This window comes from Pseudonaja textilis, chromosome 8 (assembly GCF_049901715.1).
Source record: "Pseudonaja textilis isolate UNSWEBS1 chromosome 8, rPseTex1.2, whole genome shotgun sequence".
Lineage (NCBI taxonomy): Eukaryota > Metazoa > Chordata > Lepidosauria > Squamata > Elapidae > Pseudonaja > Pseudonaja textilis.
The window spans coordinates 10,971,413-10,978,560 of record NC_141997.1 but is presented as its reverse complement, the minus strand read 5'-3'; the positions used below and the strand labels follow the sequence as shown (position 1 = coordinate 10,978,560).

General features: G+C 37.5%; 1 long non-coding RNA gene across 1 annotated transcript in view; it reads left to right on the top strand.

The window, feature by feature from the left end:
• Positions 1-714: 714 nt before the first annotated feature.
• Positions 715-7,148, top strand: part of LOC148125110 (uncharacterized) — a 111,186-nt gene continuing 104,752 nt past the window's right edge. The window contains exon 1 of the long non-coding RNA XR_015744547.1: positions 715-748. This is a non-coding gene — a long non-coding RNA (uncharacterized LOC148125110). The remainder of the gene's footprint in view (positions 749-7,148) is intronic.

Genomic DNA, 7,148 nt, shown 5'->3' with positions numbered 1-7,148 from the left:
TTTCTTTTTCTCCTTCCTCTTTCATTCTCTCTTCAAACTGACAAACAGCAAGGCTGTTTTACACAATCCTATTTTCAAGGTGTTTTCTCTTCTTCTGTTAATCAGATGGACAATCAGTGGGTCATTGTTTTGGTGCCTGTTACTTATTGTCATAGAAGGATAATGTCGTTATAAAATGCTTTGTATCTGCAATCTATTCCAAGCTTTGTTTGCTTGCAGAAATGCAAGGTCTGCATGCTTATGGTTAAGATATAGCTGAATTCAATACCGAATTAGCAACACCTTTGACTGTGGGTCTTTTCCTGCTTCACCTAATCATAATATAAACAAGCACCTCCACAACTATTTCTTCATCTCATTCCCAGCACGCTGAGTGAGACAGGATTAAGTTATTCCTTAGCTTTACTGTTTAAAAATCTATAAAAGCTAACATGCATATGATTGCAAAGCCTTTGTATAATATACAAAAAAATTGCTTCTTACTTGTTCAGAGTCCTTCCAGCTTTTTCCTAAAGTGGAAGAATCCTGGAACAAATTGGCCCTAAAGAACTTACTAAACTTCCTGCTTACATTTTCTGAATTCCGAAAAAGTTCAGCAGGCAAGTTCAGAGCCAAATGTTATAGTTTTCACAGTACTAGTCCAAGTAGAGAATAAACCTGAGCATTCGTTGCCCTAGGAATCATTTCAGTTTGTTTTTAATAAGGAGATGGAACCAACTAGCCTATTTCTTTTCCTTGAATGCACTAGGTAAGTTTTGGGGCTAACAGATATATTTCCAAGTATATTTCAAATTTTGAGTACTGAGGATGTGTTTCTAAAATGGCAGCCATAGGGTGGGCAGTAGGGAGGCTGATGGCTGTTGCATTTGACCTTTTCCTTCCTTTTGAGGCATGCTGCCATTCTGATTTTGATTTGATTTTCAAAATATTCACATGAAACTTAAGTAGGATGTGAGCATTTTGTAAATAAAGATTACATGAAAGGCTCAGTGCTGCATTCAAAATATCTAGTTCTTGTTGTTTATTTACTGTGGCAAGAATATAAAAATATAAATAGATGTAGCAGGAGTTTGATTAATACAAAGGAGGCTGTTCAGCTTTATTTTATTACATTTATTTTATTATTTTATTTATTTTTCATTGGTCAGCTCAAGTTACCATACATGCCTAATATGGTGAAGATAAAATGACTGGCCCAAAGTCATCCAGCTGTTTTTCATTATCTAATATTCTCCTATTACCCTGCTTAAACTACATTTTGACTCTATATTGTTAGCTAGTCAGCAAGTTTTATCATGAGCCCTATGCACTGGGAAAAGAAACGGAGTACAGTTACCTTTCTGTGAATCTCTTGCATTGTTTAGGGACAAACACAGTTATATTGAACAATTAGAATATAACAGTTCTTTCTACTTCTATGAAAATAAGAGGTAATGACAAGAGTTTCTGACTCTTTACTGGACCATGGCATGTAGGTTAGAGAGGGGCTTCATCTTACTTTTTCTTTCTTACCTTAAATGCAGGGAGAGAATTCAATATTCAATATTAAGAGCCATGGGTGCTGAAGTGGTTAGAATGCAGCACTGCAGGCTACTTCTGCTGACTGCCAAAAGCCAGCAGCTTGGCAGTTCAAATCTCACCAGCTCAGGGTTGACTTAGCCTTCTATCCTTCCAAGGTCAGTAAAATGAGGACCCAGATTGTTGGGGAAAATATGTTGACTCTGTAAACCACTTAGAGAGGGCTGTAGTTACTGTGAAGTGGTATATAAGTCTAAGTGCTATTGCTATTCTGAACTTAAACAGCTGTGTGCTGATCCTGAGCAAAGTCAGGTATGCAAAATCTCCTCTAATTACAGATGTGGGCAGATAATGGACCAAAAGCAGTCAGGGCTTCTATTTCCAGATGGTTCCAAAATTTTGCTGCTTTAATTGGGTTGCAAAAATACAACGCATTTTTTTTTATTTTGTCATATTTCAGGCATCCATTTTGTTGCATCATACTCTCTCACAATTCTTCCCCCAGCAGGGTTTGTTTTTGTTTTCTGAAACTAAAGATTGAAATGGTTACCATCCATCTCACAAAAGTTTTTATTGCTTTAATTCCTCAAATACACCAATACTTCTTCAACAGGCCAACCACTTGGTCCCACCCAATCTGGCAATATCGCATCATCTCATTTGCCAGATAAATGGAGCAAGAGATAGAGAGGCAGACAGACATCTCTCTCCCTCTTCCCGCCATAAAAATGCAATCCGTGCTTTGCCCTTTTCAATTTAACACAGTCATTCTGAATTTTGCAAAAGGCTTTGAGTAAGTTGAACAGACTGCATGGTGCAGGAAAATGGGTGGGCAGAAAGCAGCTGGTTTAGTCCTACATTCTTCTTATGCATATGTCATTTGAATGTCTGAATTGGCCTGTTATTTGTTTATTTACCATTTTTACTTTTCTCATTGGGACTTATATTATTAACTTCCACTAACAAACATTTTCCTACTGTTGAAGACAATATGGGGGGAGCTGCATGTTTGTGGGGGAACTGCATTCTGAGCATGGTTAGAATAGGATAGGATAGGATAGGATAGGATAGGATAGAATAGAATAGAATAGAATTTTTTATTGGCCGAGTGTGATTGGACACACAAGGAATTTGTCTTTGGTGCATATACTCTCAGTGTACATAAAAAGAAAAAAATACATTCATCAAGAATCATAAGATACAACACTTAATGATAGTCATGGGTTACTAAATAAGCAATCAAATCATATTAGGAAACAAAACAATATGAATTGTAGAGATACAAGCAACAAGGTTATACTCATTAGTGGGAGGAAATAGATAATAGGACAGATGAGAATAATAATAATAAAATACAGTCTTAGTAAATAGTTCGACGGTGTTGTGGGAATTAGTTGTTTAGCAGAAGGATGGCATTCAGGAGAAAAAAACTGTCCTTGTGTCTAGTTCTGGTGTGCAGTGCCCTATAGCATCATTTTGAGGATAGAAATTAAAACAATTTATGTCCAGGATGTGAGGGGTCTGTGGATATTTTCACAGATATTTGACTCATGCAGTATAAAGATCCTCAATAGAAGGCAGGTTGGTAGCAATTGTTTTTTCTGCAGTTCTAATTATCCGTTAAAGTCTGTGTCTGTCTTGTTTGGTTGCAGAGCCAAACCAGGTAGTTATAGAGGTGCAGATGAAAGACTCAATAATTCCTCTGTAGAACTGAATCAGCAGCTCCTTGGGCAGTTTGAGCTTTCTGAGTTGGCGTGGAAACAGCATTCTTTGTTGTGCTTTTTTGATGACATTTTTGATGTTAGGTGTCCATTTTAGGTCTTGTAATATGATAGACCCTAGAAACTTGAAGGTCTCTACTGTTGATACTATGTTGTATAGTATTGTAAGAGGCAGTAGTATAGGGGGGTTTCTCCTAAAATCTACCACCATTTCTATAGTTTTGTTCCAGTTGCACCACAAGACTAGTTGTTCAAACTTCCTGTCTATATGCAGATTCGTCATTGTCTCGAATGAGACCAATCACTATTGAATCATCTGAAAACTTCAGTTCTTTAACAGAGGGATCTTTTGAGATGTGGTCATTGGCATAGAGAAATGGAAATGGAAAGAGCATACAGCCCCGGGGGGTGGGGGCTGTGCTAATTGTACAGGTATCTGATGTGATTTTGCCTAGCCTCACCTTCTAGACACTTCTAAAGTAATAAAGAGGAGAATTGATAGCAAAGAGATTTATGATAAAGGAACAAAGTTATCATAATAATATGATATGTCCCAGAAAATCTAGTGCATTCTGAAAATGCTTCTACTGTTTTTCTTTATATTAAAAAAAAACCTGAGAGAGGTTTGAGAAGTCTAACTGGCATCTAAATGAGTAAGTAATAACAGAAGATTTTTTTTTCTGGTTTAGAACCCCAGCTTCAGAAAGTCAGTGATAAAAATCACCTTGTAGGAGATATTGTGGGGGAGACAGGGACATAAAAATTAAATAAATAAGAAGAAGAAAAAGAATTGGAGAAGATAACAACATATGCAAATAGAAATAAAACAACTGTGGTAACAGAAAGCACACGTAGTACCAATAGCAATAAGCGCCTTGCATGCAATACCAAAACAACTGAACATCATCAGCATTGACAAATTCACCATCAGTCAATTGCAAAAGATGGCTTTACTCAGAACAGCTTATATCCTGCGTCAATACCTCTAACACCATAAAATATCCACATCTGTCTATCCCTTGGGAAGGATTCCATAGGTTGATAAAAATACCAAGTCCAGTTTGAACATCTGACTCACTATGCAACAAGAAGCAATATCTGGAGCCCCTTTTCAATTTCAACTTCTACCCTGAGAGGGTTCAGTTTCAATTCAAGATACCTCGACAGAAAATAACATGAAACACTGGTTTTGCCTCCAGCATACGTAATGTATATAAGTTTGATTCATATCCTAAAGTCATAATAGTATTCAGAAAGATGTTTTTTATTAAGCATAATTTCCAAGGATGAGTAATCCTGGGTTTTCCTCAAGGCTATGGTGCTAGACTAGATTAAAAAAAGGCCAACCATAGACATGATAAGGAGGTTCCATTGCCACAAGGTAAAATTTCAACGAAAAAGCTTGTCCTTACAAAGCAACCATAAAGATACTATTAAGTCAAATTAATTACCAAAGAAATTATATTTTTTACTACAGCATTGAAAAATTCCATGGGTTTACAGAAGGCTTTCTATTATAGAAACTGGTCCAACTTAGATTCATCCAGTTGAAGTCACCCAGGGTGCTAGTTATTATTTGTAATCCCAACATCAATACCATTTAGAGATACTATCAAGTACTGTGAGAATCAGAAAGGAGAAAGGACTGTTCATTTCATGTCAAAAGCTGCTTCATTGTGCCTTATTTCTTTTCTTTTCATAAGGCTCCATTCTTGGCATATTGTCTTATCAATGAATACATACTATTGTTCCCTTAATATCCCATTGCTATTTGAAAGTGTGTTGGTATTGAAAGTGTGTGTGTGTGCTGTGGAGGAGGAGAGAAAAATCATTTTTTCATGTTAGTCCATTCAAAGTAACAACAAATTAAGTAATTTGTAAAATGCATTTTATATTATCTGAGTTTTTTCCCAATGGTTTGCCCTTTTTCAACAAGTAAGCTCTTCAGTAAATCCTCTAAAGCAGGGGTGTCAAACACAATTTCACTGAGGACCACATCAGAGTGGTGTTTGACTTTGTGGGGCTGGATGGCTATGGCCAGCTCAACGTCATTCATGTTGGGGGCACCTGTGGCGTCCCAAGCTCCATTTTTGGCTGTGACGGCCTCCTGCAACCCTCTGCCTGTGGTGGCCCAAGCACTCTGCCTGCGAAAATGGGTTCCTGAACTCCATTTCTGGCTGTGACAGCCTCCTGCAAACCTCTGCCAGCGAAAGCGGAGCTCCATCTTCGCTGGCAGATGCACCGCAGGTCAGTCCTTCACTGTTTCCAAGGTGGCTCCGTGGGCCAAATCTAAGTACCCAGTGGGCCAGATCTGGCCCCTGGTCCTTGAGTTTGACACCCCTGCTCTAAAGCAATCAAATAACTATTAAATAACTTCTTACTGGATTTTTAAAGGCCAGCTAGATTAAAACATCAGGAAATAAAAGATGGACACAAAGTGGATTCAGACATTAAATGATTTTACCCCATCATTATGGGATAAAATTAATGGATTTAGTCCTATTCTGGTACAGTGCTAAACTTATGATTCAGAGTAACCTGAAATTTTACTGAGAAGTAAGGGGAGGCAGTTGTGAAGTGAAGGGAGAAGAAAACCTCTTCCTGGTGTTATAAATGTCAGAAGAGGCTATTTGGGGATAAATAAAGCAAATTAATGAATCAATGGAACCACTTCACTCTACTTTTAGAAACAAGGGAACACCGTCACTTTGTGAAGCAGCTTCAAAGGAAACAGAATAACAAAGGAATTAAAACACAATATTCTAATACTTGCAAAAATCAAAATTTGTCAGAAAAGTAGTGTGAAATTTCTTAAAAGTAATAAATGACTTATACTGGATTTACATGCACTGATTGTAAACTCCAAAAGTAAATATATGTGAATCACTAAGGAAATCAGTGAGTGATTTTTTTAAGACTGTACTTGAAATCATCGTTTTGTAAAAGGCCGGTAAGCTGTATTTCTTTGTTGCAATTCAATATATTTGTTAAAGCTGACTTGCTCTGCACTTTGTCTCGCAGCCAGGCAACAGAAACTAGGGAGGGTGGAGGGATGGTTGGAATGTATGGGTGGCTGGAAGGGAATTGAGGAATTCCTTGCACCAGTCTATGGCCTGGGAGAATCTCAATACCTCAAGGTCGAATGATGAGAGCCTTTTGAGCTAAGCAGACTGTTTCCCAAAACAAAGAGATTGCACTGGATTGGTGGACACAGAGAGGGTGACACAGAGAGGAAAAAGGGGGAATGTAGCTATGCAATCTTTGTGTGAAAAGTCAGAACTGGTTTTGCTTTCTACAGTAATACTCTTAGTAAAATAATGTCCCAGGAGTTTCTTTTGCTGCATATGCCAGTGGGATAGTTGACATTGCCACTTCTCATGTGGCCTACCAGAATCCCACCAGGAGGCCAACAACACTGAGATGTTGGTGGCAGAAAAAGATTCGGAGGAGAGGAAGAAGCTAGGGGAAATCCTGGCTCAGGAAGCACTAATGAGGCTCTAAGCCAGTGGTTCCCAAGCTTTTTTTGGCCATGCCCCACTTAAGTATCTCTAAAATCCTGATGCCCCCCTCCATGACATATAATTCTTACTATTCAAAAAGTGAGCTCCTACTCATGCGGAGGAAGCCTAAAAGGTCATTAACTTGGTTTAAACAAGGTTCCAAAGAACATGGCATCCATGAAAGAGAAAAATAAAAGAACAAAAGACAGTAGAAGTACTGAGGGACTTAAAAAATAACAGTAATGAAAAAACAGCAAAAAAAGTTTCAAAACATACAATAAACTGAAATGCATAAATATAAAATAATTTTAATGAAAACTTTTTCTGTAATACTTTGATCATATTAATTACTATATATATTAAGATAAAGGTACCTAACAATCCAAAATACAATTTCAGTTCACCTCAA